At 43.3% G+C, this 22,578-nt stretch overlaps 1 protein-coding gene, 1 non-coding gene and 1 pseudogene across 41 annotated transcripts in view; all 3 read right to left on the bottom strand.

Annotated features, from left to right (window-relative positions):
* N4BP2 (NEDD4 binding protein 2) overlaps window positions 1-22,578 on the bottom strand; it is a 96,826-nt gene that overhangs the window by 60,324 nt on the left and 13,924 nt on the right. For 21 of the 40 annotated variants that reach the window (XM_074039597.1, XM_074039604.1, XM_065544888.2 and 18 more), the window contains one exon: window positions 19,321-19,417. The gene's annotated coding sequence lies outside the window, so the exon portion shown is untranslated. Of the gene's footprint in view, window positions 1-482; window positions 564-4,353; window positions 4,477-19,320; window positions 19,418-22,578 lie in introns of all 40 variants that reach the window. The other 19 variants (XM_074039578.1, XM_074039586.1, XM_074039596.1 and 16 more) reach the window with 5 other exon arrangements.
* On the bottom strand, window positions 9,395-9,530 carry LOC123573796 (small nucleolar RNA SNORA51). The gene has a single exon (XR_006698528.2). It is a non-coding gene; the product is annotated as a small nucleolar RNA SNORA51 (small nucleolar RNA).
* LOC123573717 (U6 spliceosomal RNA) lies at window positions 14,319-14,417 on the bottom strand (annotated as a pseudogene).

The following is a 22,578-nucleotide window of genomic DNA, read 5'->3' as shown; positions in this document are numbered from 1 at the left end:
ACCTAACAAACATTTCAAACTTAACATATCCAAAACTAAATGTCTAATATATTTCCCAAAATCTGCTCTAATCATTGGTCTGACACCTGTCATCTTTAACCCATATTCCAACCTCTTACCTGTTCTCCCTGTTTGTACCTTATACCCCATAGTCTATTTTCAATATACCAGCCAGACTGAGCTTTATACAATGTAAAAAGGGTCTGATCTAAACCCCTACATGTTCTCCACATCACTCAGAGACAAAGCTAAAGTTCTTACAATGGCCTATCTGTCTGCTAGCCTTTGATATACTCTTCCTCAAGATATCTGCACAGCTAACTCCTGTACTCCTGCAAATTTTTGTTCAAGTGTCACATTCAATGATTTCTCTCTTGATTATCCAACTGAAAACCATATACCCTGCTCCCTCTGCCCTAATCTCTCCTTTCCTGCTAACTATCCATGGCCCTTATCGTCTTCTATTACATTATAAAATTTACCTTTTAATTAAATTTGTATCATAGCTCTCTCCACCTTCCGGAACTGCACTGTCAATATGGCAGCCACCGGGCCACATGTTCCTATTTAAATTTAAATTAATTACAATTAAATAAAAGTACACTTATATATTAATATCAGATATAAGTAGAATTCAGAGCTAAGAAAATTACCACAGACAAAGAAGGGCACTGTGTAATGATAAAGGATCAGGCCATCAAAAAGATATAGCAGGCTGGGTGCAGTGGCTCACAGCTGTAATCCCTGCACTCTGGGAGGCCAAGGTGGGTGGATTACCTGAGGTCAGGAGTTTGAGACCGGCCTGGCCAACATGGTGAAACCCTGTCTCTACTAAAATACAAACATTAGCCAGGCGTGGTGGCCTGTGCCTGTAATCCCAGCTACTCAGGAGGCTGAAACAGGAGAACTGCTTGAACCCGGGAGGCAGAGGTTGCAGTGAGCCAAGATAGTGCCATTACACTCCAGCCTGGGCAAAAAGAGCAAAACTCCATCTCAAAAAAAAAAAGATACAGTAACCCTGGCCAGACTCAGGGGATGGCGCCTATAATCCCAGCACAGTAGACAATGGGCAGGAGGATCACTTGAGGTGAGGAGTTTGAGACTAACCTGGCCAAAATGGCAAAACTCTGTCTCTACTAAAAATACAAAAAGAACTAACCTGTAGTCCCGGCTATTCGAGAGACTAACCGCAGGAGAATCGCTTGAACCCAGGACACAGAGGGTGCAGCGAGCCAAGATCATGCCACTGCACTCCAGCCTGGGAGACAAAGTGACACTGTCTCAATTAAAAAAAAAAAAAAAAAAAAAAAAAAAAGGCCAGGCATGTGGCTCATGCCTATAATCCCAGCACTTTGGGAGGTCGAGGCGGGTGGATCACCTAAAGTCGGGAGTTTGAGACCAGCCTGACCAACATGGAGAAACCCTGTCTCTACTAAAAATACAAAATTAGCCAGGCGTGGTGGCACATGCCTGTAATCCCAGCTACTTGAAAGGCTGAGGCAGAAGAATCACTTGAACCCAGGAGGCAGAGGTTGCAGCGAGCTGAGATCACACCATTGCACTCCAGCCTGGGCAACAAGAGTGAAACTCCATGTCAAAAATAAATAAATAAATAAATATAAATAAAAAATATATAGCAACCCTAAATGTATATGCACTAAACAGAGCTACAAAATAAGTGAAGCTAAAACTGAAAGGAGAAATAGACAAATTCACAATTATAGTTGGAGACTTCAACATCACTCTATCAACAGTAGACAGTAAATCAGCAAAGATATAGAACTCAACACCACCAATAATTAAGGATCTAATCTATACTTACAGAACACTCCACCCAACAACAGCAGAACACACACTCTTTTCAAGTATTAACAGAAGACATACCAAGATAGAGCATATCCTAAGCTAAAACCAAACCACAACAAATTTAAAAGAATTGATATCACACAGGTATGTTTTCCAACCACAATGGAATCAAACTAGAAATCAATAACATAAAAATTTCCAAGCAATATACATCTAAATAATACATGGGTCAATGATGAAGTCTCAAAGAAAATTTTAAAAATATAATAAATTGAATGCCAATGAAAATATACCATATCAAAATTTGTAGGCCAGGTGTGGTGGCTCACGCCGACAATCCCAGCACCATGGGAGACTGAGGTGGGTAGACCACTCTGAGCTCAGGAGATCGAGACCAGCCGGGGCAATATGGTGAAACCCCGTCTCTACTAAAAGTACAAAAATTAGCTGGGTGCGGTGGCTCACGCCTGTAATTGCAGCACTTTGGGAGGCCAAGGTAGGTGGATCACCTGAGGTCAGTTCAAGACCAGCCTGGCCAACATGATGAAATCCCGTCTCTACTAATAATACAAAAGTTAGCCAGGCGTGCTGGTGAGCACACTAAAGAAACAGAAACAGGAGAATCGTTTGAACCCAGGAAGCAGAGGTTACAGTGAGCCAAGATAGCACCATTGCACTCCAGCCTGGGCGACAAGAGAGAAACTCTGTCTCCAAAAGTAAATAAATAAATAATAATAAAAATACAAAAATTAGCCGGGCAAGGTGGCGCGCAACTATAATCCCAGCTACTCAGGGGGCTGAGGCAGGAGAATTGCTTCAACTCGGGAAGGTTGCAGTGAGCTAAAATCGAGCCACTGCACTCCAGCCTGGGCAACAGGGTGAGACTCTGTCTCAAAAAAAAAAAAAAAAAAATTGTAGAACATGGCTAAAGCAGTGATAACAGGAAAATCTATAGCACTAAATGCATACATTAGAAAAGAAGTCTCAAATGAATAATCTAAGCCCCCACCATAAGAACCTAGAAAATGAAGGGCAATATAAACTCAAACCCATCAGAAAAAAGAAAATAATACAGAGTAGGCCAGGCATAGTGGCTCGTGCCTGTAATCCCAGCACTCTGGGAGGCTGAGGCGGGTGGATCACCTGAGGTCAGGAGTTTCAAACCAGCCTAGCCAGCATGGTAAAACCTCTTCTCTACTAAAAATACAAAAATTAGCTGGGCATGGTGGCAGGCACCTGTAATCCTAGCTACTCAGGAGACTGGGGCAGGAGAATCGCTTGAACCCAGAAGGCAGAGGTTGCAGTGAACTGAAATTGCACCATTGCATTCCAGCCTGGGTGACAAAAGCAAGGCTCCGTCTTGGGAAAAAAAAAAAAAAAAAAAAGCAGGCCAAGCACGGTGGCTCACACCTGTAATCCCAGCACTTTGAGAGGCCAACGTGGGTGGATCACCTGAGGTCAGGAGTTCGAGACCAGCCTGCCCAATATGGTGAAACCCCGTCTCTACTAAAAATACAAAAATTAGCTGGGCGTGGTGGTGCACACCAGTAGTCTCAGCTACTTGGGAGGCTGAGACAAGACAATCGTTTGAACCCAGGAGATGGAGGTTGCAGTGAGCCAGGATTGTGTCACTGCACTCCAGCCTGAGCAACAGAGCAAGACTCTGTCTTAAAAAATAATAATAATAATAAAAATATTAATAATAAATAGATAACAAATAAATTGTAAACAGAAAACAATGAGAAAATTCAATGAAATAAATTGTTGATTTACCAAAATGATCAATAAAACTGAAAGACTAGCAAGACTGACAAAAAAGAAGACAGAAATCACCAATATCAGGAATGAAAAAGGGATATTACTATAGATTTCGCAGATATCAAAAGGCTAATAAAGTAAACTATGAACACACAAAAGTTTGACAATTTATATGAAATGGACCAATGTCTCAAAAAACACAAGTATCACAACTTATCCAATAAGACATAGATAAAATCACTATAATTTATAAAGGAATTTAATTCATAATTTTAAAACAAAAAAAAATTTCCAGGGCCAAATAGCTTCAATGGAAAATTCTAACAAATATTTTTAGGAAAAAATAATACTAATCCTACATAATCTCTTCCAGAAAGTAAGAAAACACTTCCAATCCATTTTATGATGCTAATATTATCCTGATACCAGAAACAGACAAAGCCAGTACAAAAAAACTACAAACCAATACTCATGACTACAGACACAAAAATCCTTAGCAAAACACTAGCAAATAAAATTCAGCAATATATATTTCATTTGTGTTTTTTTTTTTATTTTTGACACAGGGTCTTGCTCTACCACCCAGGCGGCAGTACAGTGGATATCATTGTTTTTATATATTGCTGAATTTTGGCAGGGCATAGTAGTTCACACCTACAATCCCAGAACTTTAGGAGGCTGAGTTGGGAGGATTGCTTGAGCCCAGGAGTTCAGGACCAGCCTGGGCAATAGAGTGAGACCTCAACTCTACAAAAAATTTTAAAATTAGCCAAGCATAGTGGTACGTACCTGTGGTCCCAGGTACTGGGGGGCAGGGTGAGGTAAAAGGATCACTTAGGCCCAGAAGATTGAGGCTTCAGTGAGCCATGATCACACCACTACACTGCAGCCTGAGCAACAGCAACACCCTGTCTTGAAAAAAAAAAAAAAAAGGATTGTATACTATAATGAAATGGGGTTTATTACAGGAAGGCAAGGCTAGTTCCATATTCAAAAATCAGTATAATCCACCATCTTAATGGGTGAAAGAATCATATTAATCAATGCAGAAAATAATGACAAAATTCAATACCATTCATGGTAACTACCAGAAAAACAGGAACAAAAATATTCTCAACCTGATAAGAGCACCTACAAAAACCTACAGCTAACATTGTATTCATAATGAAATACTAAACGCTTTCTTCCTAGCATCAGGAAAAAGGCAAGATGTCTGTTCTCACCAATTTTATTCAAAATAATGCTGAAGTTATAGCCCATGAAATAAGAAAAAGAAAGAAAAGAAAACATATACAGATTAGGGAAGAAGAAACAAAAGTGTCCCTATTTGCAGATAACATGGTTATCTGTGTATTATAGAAAATCCCAAGTAATCTACAAAATCTCCAACAAGAAAGTGAGTTTAACAAGGGTGCAAGATACAAGATAAATATATAAAAGCAACTGCATTTATATATACTAGCAAAAAATACATACTAGCAAAAAACACACAGACACTGAAATTAAAGAAACAATACCCTTCACAATTGCTAAAAAACAAAACAAAACAAAAAAAAAACAGAAATACACTAAGTCCTCACTTATTGCCATCAATAGGATCTTGTAAACTACAACTTTTTTTCTGAGACTGAGTCTCACTCCGTTGCCCAGGCTGGAGTGCAATGACGTGATCTTGGCTCACTGCAACCTCCACCTCCTGGGTTCAAGCGATTCTCCTGCCTCAGCCTCCTGAGTAGCTGGGTTTACAGGCACATGCCACCACACCCAGCTAATTTTTGTATTTTTAGTAGAGATGGGGTTTCACCATGTTGACCAGGCTGGTCTCGAACCCCTAACCTCAGGTGATCAGCCTGCCTCAGCCCCCCGAAGTGCTGAGATTACAGGCGTGAGTCACCACTCTTGGCTATAAACTACAACTTTAAACAAAACAATACATAACCAATTTTTTTCCTCATCAACATAACAGAATGACGTTGAATGAAAGTACTGTTCAAGGACCTGATATATGTAGTTTCACTTAAAATCAGTTTCCAAAAACCTATCGATGATGTTATGTGAGGACTTCCTATATTTCAGTACGTAGGTATAAATCTAAGAAAACAAGTACAAAACTTAATATGCTGAAAACTATGAAAGAAATGTTCAAAGACAGGAAGACAACACATATGTCAATTCTTCCCCAAATTGATATACAAGTTTAAGAAAATGCCTACCAGGGCCGGGCGCAGTGGCTCACGCCTGTAATCCCAGCACTTTGGGAGGCCGAGGCAGGTGGATCACTAAGTCAGGAGATGGAGACCATCCTGGCTAACATGGTGAAACCCTGTCTCTACTAAAAATACAAACATTAGCTCAGCATGTTGGCAGCCGCCTGCAATTCCAGCTACTCGGGAGCTGAGGCAGGAGGATTGCTTGAATCCAGCAGGCAGAGGTTGCAGTGAGCTGAGATCGAGTCATCGCACTCTAGGCCTGGGTAACAAGAACAGGGTAACAAGAGCAAAACTCCATCTAAAAATTAAAAAACTCCTGGCCTAAAATATTCCTCCTGCCTCAGCCTCCCAAAGTGCTGGGATTACAGGTGTCAGCAGCATACTTGGCTAGATTATACTTCTTTATACCAACAACAATTAGAAAATAAAATTAAATCAAATGATCAGTTCTCAGTTCTTGTCTTGCTAGACCTATCAGCAGCATCTACACAGCTGATGAATCTCTCCCCCAAGAACCGGCTTTCTTCTCCTGAGGACACTGCCACTCTCAAGATTTTCGCATCTCTCAACTTGGAAACAATGGAGTGTTCTAGAGTTCAGTCCTAGGGTCTATTCTTTTCCCTCTACAAAAAACTTAAAAATTAGCCAGGCATGGTGGCATGCCTGTAATTCCAGCGACTCTGGAAGCTGAGGGAGGAGGATCACTTGACTCCAGGAGTTGGAGGCTGCACTGAGCTATGATTGTGCCACTGAACTCCAGCCTTGGTGACAGAGTGAGACCCCATCTCTTAAGAAAAACAATAAAAAATAAATCCTATCAACATGCTAACAAATTTACATCTTCAGCCAGCAACTCTTCTCTGACTCTAGACCCACATCAAACTATTCACTGAACATCTCTACGTTGTGTATCTAAAAAACATATCAGGCTGGGCGAGGTGACTCAGGCCTGTAATCCCAGCACTTTGGGAGGCTGAGGCGGGCAGATTGCCTGAGGTTAAGACCAGCCTTGTCAACATGGCGAAACCCCGTCTCTATTAAAAATATAAATTAGCTGGGTGCGGTGGCTCATGCTTGTAATCCCAGCACTTTGGGAGGCCGAGGCAGGTGGATCATGAGGTCAGAAGTTCGAGACCAGCCTGGCCAACACAGTGAAACCCCCGTCTCTACTAAAAACATAAAAATTAGCTGGGCGTGGTGGTGGGCGCCTGTAATCCCAGCTACTCAGGAGGCTGAGGCAGGAGAATCGCATGAACCTGAGAGGCAGAGGTAGCAGTGAGTTGAAATTGCACCACTGCATTCCAGCCTGGGCGACACAGCGAGACTCCATCTCAAAAGATAAAAATAAAAAAGGCCGGGTGCTGTGGCTCACGCCTGTAATCCCGACACTTTACGAGGCCAAGGCAGGCAGATCACCTGAGGTTGGGAGTTCGAGATCAGCCTCACCAACATGAAGAAACCCCATCTCTACAAAAAATACAAAATTAGCCGGGCATGGTGGCCCAGCTACTCAGGAGGCTAAGGCAGGAGAATCGCTTGAACCCGGGAGGCGGAGGTTGCAGTGAGCCAAGATCATGCCACTGCACTCCAGCCTGGTGACAAAGAGAGACTCTGTCTCAAAAAAATTAAAAAAATAAAAATAAATACAAAAATTAGCTGGGCGTGGAGGCACATGTCTGTAATCCCAGCTACCTGCGTGGCTGAGGCAGGAGAATCACTTGAACCCGGGAGGCGGAGGTTGCAGTGAGCTGAAATCATGCCACTGCACTCTAGCCTGGCGACAGAGAGAGAGTCTGTCTCAAAAAAAAAAAAAAAAAAAAAAAAAAGGCTGGGCGCGGTGGCTCACGCCTGTAATCCCAGCACTTTGGGAGGCCGAGGCGGGTGGATCACCTGAGGCTGGGAGTTCGAGACCAGCCTGACCAACATGGAGAAACCCCATCTCTCCTAAAAATACAAAATTAGCCAGGTGTGGTGACGCATGCCTGTAATCCCAGGTACTCAGGAGGCTGAGGCAGGAGAATTGCTTGAACCCGGGAGGCAGAGGGTGCAGTGAGTCGAGATTGCGCCATTGCGCTCCAGCCTAGGCAACAAGAGCAAAACTCCGTCTCAAAAACAAACAAAAAAAAATTAGCTAGCTGGGCATGGAAGCGCATGCCTGTAATCCCAGCTACTTGCGAGGCTGAGCCGGGAGAATCACTTGACCCCGGGAGACGGAGGTTGCAGTGAGCTGAGATTGTGCCACTGCACTCCAGTCTGGACAAAAGACCAAGACTCCATCTCAGAGGAAAAAAAATTAAAAAACCTCAAACCAGGCATGTCTAAAAGTGACCTGATTCTCTACTGCCACCCTGCCCTATCTACAGTAATTTCAATCTCAGCTGATGGCAATTTCTACTTGTTGAAGCCAAAAACTAATAGTCATTTCTGCCTATTCTTTCCCTCAAACCTAATCACTCAGCAATTCCTACCAGTTGTAAATTCAAAATAAGCCAGGCATGGTGGCTCACGCCTGTAATTCCAGCACTTTGGGAGGCCAAGGCGGATGGATTACCTGAGGTCAGGGGTTCGAGACCAGTCTGGGCAACATGACGAAACCCCGTCTCTACTAAAAGTACAAAAATTAGTTGGGAGTGGTGGCACATGCCTGTAATCCCATCTACACTCAGGAGGCTGAGGCAGGAGAACCCAGGAGGGGGAGGTTGCAGTGAGCTGAGATCATGCCACTGCACTCCAGTCTGGGTGACAGAATGAGACTCTGTCTAAATGAATGAATGAATAATAAATTCAAAATACATTTAAAATCATCACCTTCACCACTACCATCTGTATCAAAGGTAATGTCATGGATTGGTTTTAAGTGTGGGAGCTCCCAAATTTCTACTTATACCAGCTTTATTAAAATATAATATGCAAACCATAAAATTCACCATTTCAAAGTGTACAATTCAGTAGTTTTCAGTACATTCAGAGTTGTAAAACCATCACCACGAATTCCAGAACATTTCTATTATCTCAAGAAGAAACCCCGCAACCCATTAGCAACCATGCCCATTCCTCCCTCTCCTATCCCCTGGCAACCACGAATCTACTTTTGTATCTACAGGTTTACCTATTCTAGGCATTTATATGAACAGAATTTTATAATATAAAACATGGCCTTTTGTGACTGGCTCCTTTCGCTTGGCATGTTTTCCAGGTTCATCCATGTTGTAGCCTGTATTGGTACTTCACTGATATTGCTAGGAAATATTGCATGGTACAGATATAACACATTTTATGTATACATGCATCAAGTGAGGGACATTTGGGTTGTTTCTACTTTTTGGCTATAGTGAATAATGTTGCTATGAACATTTGTATAAGAGTTTTCTGTGGACACGTTTTCATATCTCTTAAGTATATATCTAAGAGTGGAATTGCTAGTTCATATGGTAACTCCATGTTTAACCTTTTGAGGAACTGCCAGATAGTTTTCCAAAGCAGCTGCACCAATTTCAGCTTCCACCAGCAATGTGAGGGCTCTGATTTCTCTAATCCTCACCAACACCGTTACTGTCCATTGTTTTGTTTTGGGTTTGTTTTTTTCATTTTTACCTTTTGTTTTTTTTTTCTTTTTCTATGCACGCCCCCAAACGCTTCATAATACAGAACAGGCACAAAGCGTGGGCTGAAGTATATATGGGGTAGGTTTACTCTATCTCCTCTATCTATCTAGTCAGTGTAAGAATACAGCCTGTGGTTAAGCACCAGGAGGTGTTGGGTTTGTTATTTGTTTGGTTAGGCTTTTTGGTTGGTTTTTTTGGAGACAGATTCTCACTATGTTGCACACACTGGTCTCGAAGTCCTGGGCTCAAGGAACTCTTCCACATAACCCTGGTGGTATCTAGCTGTGGTTTCAATTTGCATTTTCCTAAGGACAAATGTTGTTGACCATCTTTACATATTCTTTTTCTTTTTCTTTTTGAGACAGAGGCTTGCTCTGTTGCCCACGCTGGAGTGCAGTGGCGTGATCTCAGCTCACTGCAAGCTCCACCTCCCAGGTTCACGCCATTCTCCTGCCTCAGCCTCCCGAGTAGCTGGGACTACAGGTGCCCGCCACCACGCCCAGCTAATTTTTTGTATTTTTAGTAGAGACAGGGTTTCAGTGTGTTAGCTAGGATGGTGTTGACCTCCTGACCTCGTGATCCGCCCACCTCGGCCTCCCAAAGTGCTGTGATACAGGTGTGAGCCACCGCACCTGGCTACCATCTTTACATGTTCTTATTGGCATTTATATACTTCTTTGAATAAATGTCTGTTTGGATTATTTTGCCCATTTGTAAATTGGGTTGTTTCTATTATTAAGCTGAACCCAGGATTGTTAGATTATTGAATACAACATCTCTTTAGATTGATATAATGGAAGTTTAGGCAGCCATTTAAAAAGACTATGTTTTAAATAATTTTTTTTTTGAGACAGGGTCTCACTCTGTCGCCCAGGCTGTAGTACAGTAGCGCCATCTTGGCTCACTGCAGCCTCCACCTCTTGGGTTCAAGCAATTCTCCTGCCTCAGCCTCCCAATTTGCTGGGACTACAGTCGCTCGCTACCACGCCCAGCTTATTTTGTTATTTTTTTTGAGATGGAGTTTCGCTCTTGTTGCCCAAGCTAGATTGCAATGGCGCAATGGTGCAATCTCAGCTCGCCGCAACCTCCGCCTCCCGGATTCAAGCGATTCACCTGCCTCAGCCTCCCTAGTAGCAGCGATTACAGGCATGTAATAGCTGGGATTACAGGCATGAGCCACCACATCCGGCTAATTTTGTATTTTTAGTAGAGACGGGGTTTCTCCATGTTGGTCAGGCTGGTCTCAAACTCCCAACCTCAGGTGATCCACCCGCCTCAGCCTCCCAAAGTGATGGGATTACAGGCGTGAGCCACTGCACCCAGGCTTATTTTTGTATTTTTTAGGAGTGATGGGGTTTCGCCACATTGGCCAGGCTGGTCTTAAACTCCTGACCTCAGGTAATCCACCTGTCTCAGCCTCCCAAAATGCTGGGATTAAAGGCATGAGACACTGTGCCCAGCCTGTTTTGGATAATATTTAACTGTAGTTTTTTGCTTTTGTTTTTTCGAGACGGAGTCTCACACTGTCACCTGGGCTGGAGTACAATGGCACAATCTCGGCTCACTGCAACGTCCAGCTCCCGCATTCAAGCAATCCTCCTGCCTCAGCCTCCCTAGTAGCAGGGATTACAGGCATGCAGCACCACGCCCTGCTAATTTTTGTATATTTAGTAGAGACAGGGTTTCAACATGTTGGTCAGGTTGGTCTTGAACTCCTGACCTCAGGTAATGCGCCCACCTCAGCCTCCCAAAGTGCTGGGATTACAGGCGTGAGCCACCTCACCTGGGCTTCACTGTAGTTTTTTAAAAGAGAATGTTAGAAATGAAAGCAAGACACTCAACTAAATATAATCTACCCAGACACACAAAAGGGACTGAATTAGATTAGACCAGAAAAGAAATCTCTGGATAATAGAATCATAGGTGACTTTGTTTTTTATATACTTTTTTATATGGTACTTTTGCATTTTCCACATAAACCATAATAAATGCATTTTTTTCATAATCAGGAAAAAATCATTATTATAAATTAAAGGTGAATCATGGACTTGCCGCTATACTTCCTCCGGTTTGCAAGCTATATATCCCTTCCATTCCCTTTTTTTCACTTTGTCTATTTGTATGTAAAAAGATCTAAACATATAGGCAGTTTTAGGGTCCAAATAATGTTTAGTGTATTAAAGAAAATTCTGGACGGGCACGGTGGCTAATGCCTGTAATCCCAGCACTTTGGGAGGCCGAGGTGGGCGGATCACGAGATCAGGAGATCGAGACCATCCTGGCTAAACCAGTGAAACCCCGTCTCTATTAATAACACACAAAAAAAAAATTAGCCGAGAGTGGTGGCGGGCACCTCTAGTCCCAGCTACTCAGGAGGCTGAAGCAGGAGAATGGCATGAACCCGTGAGGTGGAGCTTGCAGTGAGCCAAGACCGCACCACTGCACTCCAGCCTGGCAAGACTCCGTAAAAAAAAAAAAAAAAAAGAAAATTCTTATGTATAAAAACATATACAGGCCAGGCACGCAGGCCAGGCATGGTGACTCACGCCGGTAATCCCAGCACTTTGGGAGGCCGAAGCAGGCGGGTCACTAGGTCAGGAGATCGAGACCAGCCTGGCCAACATGGTGAAACCCTGTCTTTACTAAAATACAAAAAATTAAATGGGCGTGGTGGCGCACTCCTGTAGTCCCAGCTACTCGAGAGACGAGGCAGGGGAATTGCTTGAACCTAGGAGGCAGAGGTTGCGGCCAGCCGAGATCGTGCCACTGCACTCCAGCCTGGCAACAGAGCAAGACTCCGACTCAAAAAAAAAAACATTATATAAATACATATAAATATAAATATATAAATACATAAATATAAATATATGTAAATATATATTTATATGTAGATAGCTGACACTATCTTCCAATCACCTGTTCTACTTATAAATCCAGTTTATCTCAATCCCACATATTCCACTGTATTTAACTATTCCACTGGGTTTAACTATTTTATCATCTAATCTTACATATCTTTCTTTTTTCATAATGAAAGCCTCATCATTAATACATTAAACAACCTTTTATAGCTTCTTCATATATATACCTGACCTAAACAGAGTGTATTTGAAAAGGATATAGAAAATAAGAATACATAAGTAAGATTTGATATATTATGGAGAAATGTGAATGGACTGGCTCAAATGAACAATGTAAAAACAAATATACTCCCCGCTCCCGTCCTCAAAACAAATAATTATTAACAATACCATGAATATATGCATTTTTCAAATTATTCTGCCTCTATTATATAATTTTAACCTGATGTAAAATCTAATCAATAAATACTTGCTCACTGATTATCATCATAATATTCCAACATGGTAAGCAGAAGTCTTACCAACTCTAGATTTTTGTTTTTGTTTTTGAGACAATCTCCCTCCGTCACCCAGGCTGAACTGCAGTGGCATGATCTCAGCTTACTGCAGCCTCAATTGCCCATGCTTAAGTGATCCTCCTGCCTCAACCTCCCAAGCAGCGAGGGCTATGGGCACATGTCAGCATTTTGGAAGGCCAAGGTAGGAGGATCATTTGAGCTCAGGAATTCAAGACCATCCTGGGCAACACGGCAAGAGCCTATCTCTAAATAAATAAATAAACAAAAAATACAAAACCTTCCCACTGAAAACCACATCATCAATACTAAAAAAAAAAAAGCACTATATCAGGCCAGGCACAGTGGCTTATGCTTATAATCCCAGAACTTTGGGAGGCTGAGGCAGGAGGATCACTTGAGGTCAGGAGTTCAAGACCAGCCTGGCCAACATGGTAAAACCCCGTCTCTACCAAAAATACAAAAATTAGCCGAGTGTGGTGGTGTACACTTGTAATCCCAACTATTCAGGAGGCTGAGGTTGGAGAATCACTTGAGATCATGCCACTGCACTCAAGCCTGGGCAACAGAGTGAGACTCCTCTCTAAACAATTAAAAAAATGAGAAAATAAAAATTGAAAAGCACCATATCATTATTCAAGATACGCAATTTTATTACAGATTTTCTTAAAAAAACAAAATGCAGTATCCTAAAAATCACAAACTTTACTATTGATACTAATTCTGAGGCCAAACACAGGTGGCTTATCCCTGTAATCCCAGCACTCTGGGAGGCCAAGGTGGGCGAACTGCCTGACCCCAGGAGTCCAAGACCAGCCAGGGAAACATTATAAAACCCGTCTCTACAAAAAAATACAAAACAATTAGCTGGGCGTAATGGTGCACACCTGTAGTCCCTGCTACTTGGGAAGCTAAGGTGAGAGGATCAGTTGAGCCAATGAAGTCAAGGCTGCACTGAGACATGAGCATGCCACTGTACTCCAGCCTGGGTGACACAGCGAGACCCTGACTCAAAGAAAAAGTTTAAAACAAAAGATATTAATTCCAAGCTTGCTATGCTACCATACACAAGTCAAGAAACTTAAAAAACCATTAAATATTTAGGAATATTGGGCTGGACACGGTGGCTCACGCCTGTAATCCCAGCACTTTGGGTGGCCGAGGCAGGTGCATCACCTAGGCCAGGAGTTCACGACCTGCCTGGCCAACATGGTGAAACTCTGTCTCTACTAAAGATACAAGAAGTAGCCGGTCATAGTGGCAGATGACACTAGTCCCAGCTACTCGGGACAATGAAGCATGAGAATCTCTTGAATCCAGGAGGCTGAAATTCTGCCACTGCATTCCAGCCTGGGCAACAAGACTGTCTCCAAAAAAAAAAAAAAATATATATATATATATATATACGTGCGCGCGCACACACACACACACATTTAGAAATATTCAACATCAGAAGCTTTAAAATCTAATTCAAAAAGGTACAACCTGCATTTTTTTAAGTATTTTATCTAAAAAGAACCTTATCAGCTATACAAATATTTATACAGTTTTTATATTGAAGCTAAAAATATGGAACACTTCACGAATCTGCGTGTCATATCCTTGCACAGAGGCCATGCTCATCTTCTCTGTATCATTCCAATTTTAGGAAATGTGCTATACTCCATATCATTTTATAAATAAATCTGTTATATGTAGTACATGACAAGGACAAGTAAGTTTGAATAACTTACCTCGGTGGAATAATATCCAGAAAATAACAGATCTCTATAACAATCAAAAAAGATATTGTGGCCGAGTGCGGTGGCTCACGCCTGTAATCCTAGCACTTTGGGAGGCTGAGGTGGGTGGATCACTTGAGGACAGAAGTTTGAGACTAGCCTGGTCAACATAGTGAAACTCCATCTCTACTAAAAATACAAAAATTAGAAGGGTGTGGTGGCCGGTGCCTGTAATTCCAGCTACTCAGGTGACTGAGGCAGGAGAATCACTTGAATCCAGGAGGCAGAGGTTGCGGTGAGCTGAGATCGCGCCACTGCACTCCAGACTGGACGACAGAGCGAGATTCTGTCTCAAACAAACAAACAAAAAAGATATTCTGGCCAGGCACAGTGGCTCACGCCTGTAATCCCAGCACTCTGGGAGGCTGAGGCGGGCAGATCACTTGTTGGGAGTTCAAGACCAGCCTGGGCAACATGGTAAAACCCTGTCTCCACTAAAAATACAAAAATTAGCCAGGCATGGTGGTACACACCTGTAGTCCCAACTACTCAGGAGAATGAGGCAGGAGAATTGCTTGAACCCAGGAGGCAGAGGTTGCAGTGAGCTGAGATTACACCACTGCACTCCACCCTAGGCAACAGAGCAAGACTCTCAAAAAAAAAAAACTATATATATATATACACACACACACACAGACACACACACACACACACACACATACATACACAGACCCACATATGTATATTCTACATAATATTCAATATCAACCAACTAGGAATAATAGGCCTAAGAAAACTGATACTAAGAATCAAATATTTAGCTCCTTAAGACCATCAAAAAAGAAACAAACAAAAAAATATATCTATATGTAATATATAGGGAACCCAAACACAGCATGCTCCCAAACACAATCAGCAAACAACTTCCTCAGAAAGAGAAGCTACCAAAAACCAGTATCATCAATGTCTTTCCCATGGATTAAGTTACCTACAAGATGATTTCAAAATACTACTGTGATAAGAAAAAGGTAGATGGTAAAATCTCATGAGATACCAAAAGTATGTCACTAAAAAAGGTATTTTTGGGCCGGGCGTGGTGGCTCACTCCTGTAATCCCAGCACTTTGGGAGGCCGAGGCGGGTGGATCATGAGGTCAGGAGATTGAGACCATCCTGGCTAACACGGTGAAACCCCTGTCTCTACTAAGAGTACAAAAAATTAGCCAGGCGTGGCGGCATGCGCCTATAGTCCTGAGGCAGGAGAATGGCATGAACCTGGGAGACGGAGTTTACAGTGAGCCAAGATCACACCACTGCACTCCAGTCTGGGCCACAGAGCAAGACTCCATCTCAAAAAAAAGGTATTTTTGGCTTTTTTTTGACACAAAGTCTCCCTCTGTCACCTAAGCTGGAGTGCAGTGACACCATCTGAGCTCAATGCAACCTCCGCCTCCCAGGTTCAAGGGATTTTCTTGCCTCAGTCTCCCAAGTAGCTGGGACCACAGGTGAGGGCCACCACACCTGGCTAATTTTTGTACTTTTAGTAGAGACAGGGTTTCACCATGATGGCCAGGCTGGCCTCAAACTCTTGACCTCAAGTGATCCTCCTGCCTTAGTGTCCCTAAGTACTGGGATTACAGGCAGGAGCCACCGTACCTGGCCAAAAAATATTTTTTATAGAAAATGTAACCAAATTAAGTAACCAATAATCTTTAAATATATCTATCAGGGGCAGGCATGATGGCTCACACCTCTAATTCGAACACTTTGGGAAGCCAAAGGAAGAGGATTGCTTAAGCCCAGGAGTTCAAGATAAGCCCGGGCAACATAGGGAAAACATATCTCTACGAAAAATTTAAAATTAGCTGGGTCTGGTGGCACATGCCTGTCGTCCCAGCTGCTCAGGAGGCTGAGGTAGGAGGATTGTTTGGGCCTGAGAGGCCAAGGCTGCAGTAGGCAGTAATCAAAGCACTGCATTCCAGCCTGGGCAACAAAGCAAAACCCTGTCTCACACAAACAAACAAAAAGAGAAATATTTATCTATCTGTTGTAACATTCTAAACACTTAGGAAAACAGTATAAATTATCACAGAAATCATCCTTTGGAATACTACGCAGTAATAAAAAAAATTAGGTGGAATATAGAAACAAGATGTGTAGGCCTGGTATGGTGGCTCATGCCTGTAATAACCCCAGCACTTTGGGAGGCCAAGGCAGGCGAATCATGAGGTCAGGAGTTCTAGACCAGCCTGGCCAATATGGTGACATCTTGTCTCTACTAAAAATACAAAAATTAGCCGGGCATGGTGGCATGCACCTGTAGTCCCAGGTACTCGGGAGGCTAAGGCAGAAGAATCGCTTTAACCAGGAGGCAGAGGTTGCAGTGAGCCCCACTGCACTCCAGCCTAGGCAACAGAGCAAGACTCCATCTCAAAAACATAAATAAATAAAAGAAAAGCTGTGCAAAAACGAGACAGACCTCTAGGACATGTTGTTAAATGTTAAAGCCAGTTGCTGAAAAATATATATCTTTAATTCCAAGTGTATTTCTGTATAATACATCAGCACTGTCTATAATTTCCATCTATATGTGTTTATATTTACAACTAACAATGTTTCTTGAGAACATGGATCATGATATATACTCCAAAATGGTACTATGCATAGTAACACACGTAAAACAGGTAGACAAATATTTACGGATAGCTAACAATATGTAAAATACGAAGAAGCAAGATTAGCCTTTTTTTTTTTTAAGCTTTTTTTTTTTTTTTTTGACAGAGTCTCACTCTGTCGCCCAGGCTGGAGTGCAGTGGCAAGAGCTCAGCTCACTGTAGCCTCTGCCTCCCAGGCTCAAGCAATCCGTGTGTCTCAGCCTCTCAAGTAGCTGGGACTACAGGTGCATGCCACCATGTCCCGCTAATTTTTGTATTTTTAGTAGAGACAGGGTTTTGCCATGTTGGCCAGGCTGGTCTCGAACTCCTGGCCTCAAGTGATCTGCCTGCCTCATCCTTCCAAAATGCTGGGATTACAGGTGTGAGGCACCGTACCTAGCCAAGATTGGCCTTTAAGAAGCAGAGAAAGGCCAGGTGCAGTGGCTCACGCCTGTAATCCCAGCACTTTGGGAGGCCGAGACAGGCGGATCACGAGGTCAGGAGATCGAGACCATCCTGGCTAGCACAGTGAAATCCCGTCTCTACTAAAAATACAAAAACAAAAATTAGGCGGGCGCCTGTGGTCCCAGCTGCATGGGAGGCTGAGGCAGGAGAATGGCCAGAACCCAGGAGGCGGAGCATGCAGTAAGCGAGATCGCGCCACTGCACTCCAGTCTGGGCAACAGAGCAAGACTCCGTCTCAAAAAAAAAAAAAAAAAGAAGCAGAGAAATGAAAACACTCATTAAATAGAAAAACTAACACCACAATTCAGTTCTTAATGCTTCCTCAGTGAACATGTCTTACACCACCATAAGCTCTTTTGAAAATTCTAGTAACAAAATCTGTGATTATACTTCCCTTCTCATGAGGTGTTATTTTAGTCCCTCAAATATGTAAGTAAAAGCTTAGAAACCTGTGTAGGCCAGGTATGGTGGCTCACACCTGTTGTCCCAGCACTTTGGGAGGCTGAGGCAGGCGAATCACTTGAGCCAAGGAGTCCGAGACCAGCCTGGGCAACATGACAAAACGCCATCTCTGGGCCGGACACAGTGGCTCAAGCCTGTAATTCCAGCACTTTGGGAGGTCAAGGTGGGTGGATCACTTGAGGTCAGGAGTTAGAGACTAGCCTGACCAATACGCTGAAACCCCATCCCTACTAAAAATACAAAAATTAGCTGGGCGTGGTGGCACACATCTGTAATCCCAGCTACTTGGGAGGCTGAGGCAGAAGAATTGCATGAACCCAGGAGGGGGAGGTTGCAATGAGCCAAGATCGTGCCACTGCACTCCGGCCCAAGCAACAGAGCAAGACTCCATCTCAAAAAAAAAAAAAGCAAAAACAAGCTGGGCTCGGTGGCTCACGCCTGTAATCCCAACACTTTGGGAGGCTGAGGCAGGCGGATCACCTGAGGTCAGGAGTTTGAGACCAGCCTGACCAACATGGAGAAACCCCGTCTCTACTAAAAATACAAAATTAGCTGGGCGTGGTGGCGTGTGCCTGTAATCCCAGCTACTCAGGAGGCTGAGGCAGGAGAATCGCTTGAACCCGGGAGGCAGAGGTTGCAGCGAGCCGAGATCATGCCACTGCACTCCAGCCTGGGCAACAAGAATGAAAATTCATCTCAAAAAAAAAACAAAAAACAGGCCAGGCGCGGTGGCTCAAACCTGTAATCCCAGCACTTTGGGAGGCCAAGACGGGCGGATCACAAGGTCAGGAGATCGAGACCATCCTGGCTAACACGATGAAACCCCGTCTCTACTAAAACATACCAAAAAAACCTAGCCGGGTGAGGTGGCGGGCGCCTGTAGTCCCAGCTACTCAGGAGGCTGAGGTAGGAGAATGGCGTGAACCCGGCAGGTGGAGCTTGCAGTGAGCTGAGATCCGGCCACTGCACTCCAGCCTGGGCGACAGAGCAAGACTCCGTCTCAAAAAAAAACAAAAACAAAAAAAACCCATCTCTACCAAAAAATACAAAAATTAGCTGGGTGTGGTGGCATGCACCTATAGTCCCAGCTACTCGGGAGGCTGAGGTGAGAGAATCGCTTAAGCCTAGCAGTTTGAGGCTGAAGTGAGTCAAGATCGCGCCACTGCACTCCAGCCTAGGTGACAGAGCGAGACCCAATTTCAAAAAAAAACAAAAACATCTTATGTGTAAAATATTCATACTCTACAACTTTAATAACACTTACTGTCTGTCTAGCATTGATGCTGTCAACATGCTCATTAAGGCCACGGTTGATGTATGCAAACTCCACACCTCTTCTTGTTATCCAACATGTCTTCTTACTATAAAAGGAAAATTATATATTAAAGTCAAATTCACATCAAACTATAATCACAAAATAAATCAAAGTCAAAAATGTCTATAATATATATAATATACATGATATTCCAAAGAGAAAGTACAAAAGAGAAAAGACAAGAAAGACTGCACTTACTGCCATTGGAGGTGCTATTGCACTCTGAAAATGTCTACATAAAAGAAAGTAACTAAGCATTATTCTGCCTTTAAGTAGAACACTAATTCCAGATAACAAAATAGCCTTAGCCGGTAAGAGAAACCTTATCCTTATAGAAGGTGGCTATTAAATGTAAAAGAAACAACAGAACCCAAAACTGATTACCATTTTTAACCTATAATTGAATAGTTAATCAAGAATCATCAATGAATGCTAAAATAGGTGAAAGTTGATAAAGAAATTGACCTGGCCAGCGGCAGTGGCTCACGCCTGTAATCCCAACACTTTGGAGGCCAAGGCGGGTGGATCACTTGAGGTCAGGAGTTTGAAACCAGCCTGGCCTACATGGTGAGACCTCATCTCTGCTAAAAATAAAAATTAGCTGGGTATGGTGGGGCACACCTGTAATCCCAGCTACTCGGGACAGAGGCTGAGACAGGAGAATCACTTGGGAGGCGGAGGTTGCGGTGAGCCGAGATGGCACCACTGCAGTCCAGCGTGGGCAACAGAGACTCTGTCCCAAAAAAAAAAAAAAAAACCCACAAAAAAAAAAAAAGACAAAGAAATTTATCTGGGGCCGGGCATGGTAGCTCACGAGTATAGTCGTATTACTTTGGGAGGCCTGGGGGGGGTGCAGGGAGGGATCGCCTGAGCTCAGGAGTTGGAGGCCAACCAGGGCAACATGATGAAACCCCATCTCTACTAAAATTACAAAAATTAGCCAGGTGGGCTGAGCGCGGTGGCTCACGCCTGTAATTCCAGGACATTGGGAGGCCGAGGTGGGCAGATCACGAGGTCAGGAGATCAAGACCATCCTGGCCAAGATGGTGAAACTCCATCTCTACTAAAAATACAAAAATTAGCTGGGCATGGTAGCGTGTGCCTATAATCCCAGCTACTTGGGAGGCTGAGGCAGGAGAATTGCTTGAACCAGGGAATCGAAGGTTGCAGCGAGCCAAGATCATACCGCTGTACTCCAGCCTGGCGACAGAGTGAGACTCCATCTCAAAAAAAAAGAAAAAATTATCGAGGCATGGTGGCACACGCCTGTAGTCCCAGCTTACTCAGGAGGCTGACGCACGAGAATCACTTGAACCCAGGAGACAGAGGTTGCAGTGAGCTCAGATTGTGTCACTCCAGCCTGGGTGACAGAGGGAGACTCCATCTCAAAAAATTAAAAAAAAAAAATTAGCCAGCCATAGTGGCACACGCCTGTAGTCCCGGCTTACTCAGGAAGGCTGATGCATGAGAATCACTTAAACCCGGGAGGCAGAGGTTGCAGTGAGCTGAGATTGTGCCACTGCACTCCAACCTGGGCAACAGAGTGAGTCTATCTCCAAAAAAGTTAAAAAAAATTTTTTTAAAAAGAAATTTGAGGCCAGGGGCCGTGGCTCACACCTATAATCCCAGCACTTTGGGAGGCCAAGACAGGAGGATCACCTGAGGTCAGGAGTTCAAGACCAGCCTGGCCAACATGGCGAAACCTCATCTCTACTAAAAATACAAAATTAGCTGGGCGTGGTGGCGGGAGCCTGTAGTCCCAGATACTTGGGAGGCTGAGGCAGGAGAATCACCTGAACCCGGGAGGCAGAGGTTGCAGTTAGCCAAGATCACACCATTGTACTCCAGCCTGGGCAACAAGAGCAAAACTCCATCTCAAAAAAATAAAAAATAAGAATAAAAAAATTTACCTGATGTCAAAGTACCACCCTACAGATTACTACTTGCTAAAAGCAAAAAGAAAACCATAACTTTATAATGAAATGATCAGGTTCTCACCACATCAGCTTGGTGATCAAATACAGCATCAAAATAGTGGGACCTGACATTATATGCCTCTTAACTAGAAACAGCAGGAACTACATAGCATTACTAAATGAGGTACTCTTCCAAAACTGTTTACCCTAAGTCTACTCACACCTTTAGATCTAACTCCCAGTTTACAGGAATTAAATAAGATAGAAGAAGAAGTAATACTACGCCATGAGGAAACAAGCAGCAATACAAAATGTAATCGTCTCAACAGATCTAACGAGTCAATACCACAGGGAAGCAGAAGCAGAGTAGAGAAGGAGGTGGATGGGTAGAAGAGACAGTTCTACCTATATATTTAAAAAGACTCAAGAGATTACAACCAAATGCAACGGGTAGCTCTTGACTGAAATCTGGCGTAAAAAAAAAAAAAAAAAAAAAAAAACACCAGCCTGACCAACATGGTGAAACCCCGTCTCCACTAAAAATACAAAACTTAACCGGGCATGGTGGCAGACACCTGCAATCCCAGCTATTTGCGAGGCTGAGGCAGGAGAACTGCTTGAACTCAGGAGGAGGAGGTTGTAGTGAACGAAGATGACACCACTGCACTCCATCCTGGGTGACAGAGCGAGACTTCCTCTTAAAAAAAAAAAAAACCCACCACACAGCAATAAAAAACATTTTTGGAACAACTCGGGATATCTGAATATAGTATAAGTAGCATATATCAGGGAATCAGGTCACATGCCTGCAATCCCAGCACTTTGGGAGACTAAGGCAGGAGGATCACTTGAGCCCACAAGTTTAAGACCAGCCTGGGCAACGTGGCAAGACCACATCTCTACAAAAAATACAAAAATTAGCCAGGCATGGTGGTATGTGCCTGTAGTCCCCAGCCACTCCAGGAGGCTGAGGCAGGAGAATGGCTTGAGCCCAGGAGGTCAAGGCTGCAGTAAGCCATGAACGTGCAGCTGTACTCTAATCTGGGCGACAGAGCAAGACCTCGTCTCAAAAAAAAATCAAAAAGTAGTATATTATTAGGGAATTATTGGTAATTTTGCTAGGAATGATAATGGTTTTATGGCTATATAGGGAGAATGTCCTCCTTTTCCTTGGAGAGATCTGAAGATATATGTCTTCTTAAAATTTTTTTTTTTTTTTTTTTTGAGACACAGTCTTGCTCTGTCGCCCAGGCTGGAGTGCAGTGGCACGATCTTGGCTCACTGAAAGCTC

The sequence above is a fragment of the Macaca fascicularis genome, chromosome 5 (genome assembly GCF_037993035.2).
Source record: "Macaca fascicularis isolate 582-1 chromosome 5, T2T-MFA8v1.1".
Taxonomy (NCBI): Eukaryota; Metazoa; Chordata; class Mammalia; order Primates; family Cercopithecidae; genus Macaca; species Macaca fascicularis.
The sequence above is the reverse complement of the archived record's forward strand: the minus strand, read 5'-3'. Positions and strand labels throughout refer to the sequence as shown.